General features: G+C 41.9%; 1 pseudogene; it reads left to right on the forward strand.

Annotated features, from left to right (window-relative positions):
* The first annotated feature begins 1,160 nt into the window (after positions 1-1,160).
* Positions 1,161-2,246, forward strand: LOC133099778 (olfactory receptor 8B12-like; annotated as a pseudogene).
* Positions 2,247-2,593: the final 347 nt, after the last annotated feature.

Genomic DNA, 2,593 nt, shown 5'->3' on the forward strand with positions numbered 1-2,593 from the left:
ATAGGTCTAGCCTATTAATAGGTTGTTGTGAGGAATTAATGAGATAAAATTATTTGTGTATTGCTTTGCATCCTTCGTATGAGGGTCCTGGGTCAGATACAGTGTTTGGTACATGGTAAGTGCTCAAAACAAAGTAGCAAGAATTATTTTTCCCACATTGCTTTGCCCTTAAATGTGCTTAAAAAATGTAAACTCTGTAAATGAATAGGCTGTTAAAAGCCGTGTCAAGCATTATCAAAGATGTAAATAAACATTTCTTCTTCCTTAGGGAAGGTGGTCTCTGAAGCAGTGATCCTGAGGGAGTCTCTTGTAACTAGGTCAACTGAGATCTCTAATCCAGAATAAAACTCTTTAGTCTCCTGTGCATTAGGAAAGGATGCTGTTTCATCCCCGGAAGCTGGACAGGAGGCTTGGGGCAAAGCCACAATCAGAGATCTTGTTCTTCTGCTCAGCAAGAGAATCAAGATAAACTAGAGGTTTTGATCCTTAAAGTAGAGAAGCAGAAGCAGAGGCCTCTGAACACAAGTTTTCACCTTCTTTTCACCAGGGCATTTGAGTCTCCATGAAGGAGATGGATGAGAGCCAGTAGAGCACAGCACTGTGACTCCAAGCAGAAGGAGGGTGAGTGCCTGCTGACCTGGTCTGTCCTGTGGCAGCGTGGTTACAAGATCAAACGCTGTGAACCAGACGACCTGTATTCATTCACCTTCTGCTGCAACTCAGAAGCACTGGGACTTGTGCAAGTCACTTAAACCCAGTGTCCTCATCTGTCATATGGGGATAATCACAATGACACACAGCATTTAGATCAATGCCTCTCCCCTAGTTGGTGCTCAGTAAGTGTCCCTTTTCTTTTTCTTAAAGTTAATTAATAACTTTACATTATGACTCCATTATTATTGTCTCATAATAATTCCATAGCCATTCCAGCCAAACACCCTGGGCACACAACCTCATCTTCTTGCTCTGCTGAGTTCTGGCCCCAAGGTGGAAGGTCTAGGCAGGGTTGAATGGCTTCCACGTCTCAAGAGTCACCCTAGAGAAGGGCTTACATACTTGACCAAGGGCTGTAGAATGGAGGAAATGCACAGAAGGGACCCTTACTCTGGAGGTAAATTTCACCCACAGGTTACTAGGATGGTTCAAGGTACTTGGGGACCATGAAAAGAGAGACACAGGTATGATGAAATGCCACCTTCTTGAAGTTCAAAAATCTCTCTGTTCAAATGCCATTCTCAAGAAGGGGTTTTTTTTCCCTCTTTTTTTCTGAACAACTCTTCTTTTTCCCTCACAAATTCTCCTAGAGGAGAACGGCTGCAGATAATATCTCCTCTGTGACAGAGTTTATCCTCGCAGGCTTAACAAACCAGCCAGGACTCCAGATCCCCCCTTCTTCTTGTTTCTAGGTTTCTACATGGTCACCGTAGTGGGGAACCTGGGATTGATAACCTTGATTGGACTGAATTCTCACCTTCATATTCCCATGTACTTTTTCCTCTTCAACTTGTCCTTCACAGATTTTAGTTTCTCTACTGCCATCATCCCCAAAATGCTGACAAGTTTTGTCCCAAAGAAGAACATCATTTCCTGTGCAGGGTGTATGACTCAGCTCTTTTTCTTTTGTTTTTTTCTCTTTTCTGAATCCTTCATCCTGTCAGCGATGGCATATGACCGCTAGGTCGCCATCTGTAAACCACTGGTGTACACGGTCACTATGTCTCCTCAGGTGTGTTTATTCCTTTTGTTGGGGGTCTATGGGATGGGGGTTTTTGGGGCTGTGGCTCATACAGGAAATACGGTATTTCTGACTTTTTGTGCTGACAACCTTGTCAATCACTATATGTGTGACATCGTTCCCCTCCTTGAGCTCTCCTGCAATAGCTCTTACATAAACGTACTAGTTGTCTTTATTGCTGTGACTATTGGCATTGGGGTGCCTTTTGTTGCCATTTTTCCCTCTTATGGTTTTCATTCTTTTCAGCATTTTCCACATTAGCTCCACTGAGGGAAGGTCCAAAGCCTTCAGTACTTGCAGTTCCCACATAATTGCAGTTTCTCTTTTCTTTGGGTCAGGAGCTTTTATGTACCTCAAACCACCTTCTATTTTACCTCTTGACCAGGGGAAAGTGTCCTCCCTATTTTATACCATTGTTGTGCCCATGTTCAACCCATTAATCTATAGCCTGAGGAATAAGGATGTCAAATTTGCCCTGAAGAAAACCTTGGGCAGAATAACCTTCTCTTGAAGAAATATTAGAAATTGAGAAATAGGATCCAAGATTTTTTACTGAAGTGTTTATTATTATTACTATTACTATTGTTGTTGTTATTATTTGGTGTGGACTCCAAGCTCCAGTGCTTCCTTTCTATTCTATATGTAGAAGAGATTTTAACTCTTTCCCAAGTGGATTTATCCTCCTTCACCCTCATTTCCCAACTCTTTCTTCTTTATTTTACAAAAATAGTTGGTACTATTGAATGGGACTTAGGAATCATTTAATCCAGTGCCTTTATATAATACATCACACTTTGGAGACTCAGAAATGTTTGTATGTTGCCCAAGAACATAAAACTACCTGGTGCCAAAGCTGGG

This window comes from Eubalaena glacialis, chromosome 10 (genome assembly GCF_028564815.1).
Source record: "Eubalaena glacialis isolate mEubGla1 chromosome 10, mEubGla1.1.hap2.+ XY, whole genome shotgun sequence".
Taxonomy (NCBI): domain Eukaryota; kingdom Metazoa; phylum Chordata; class Mammalia; order Artiodactyla; family Balaenidae; genus Eubalaena; species Eubalaena glacialis.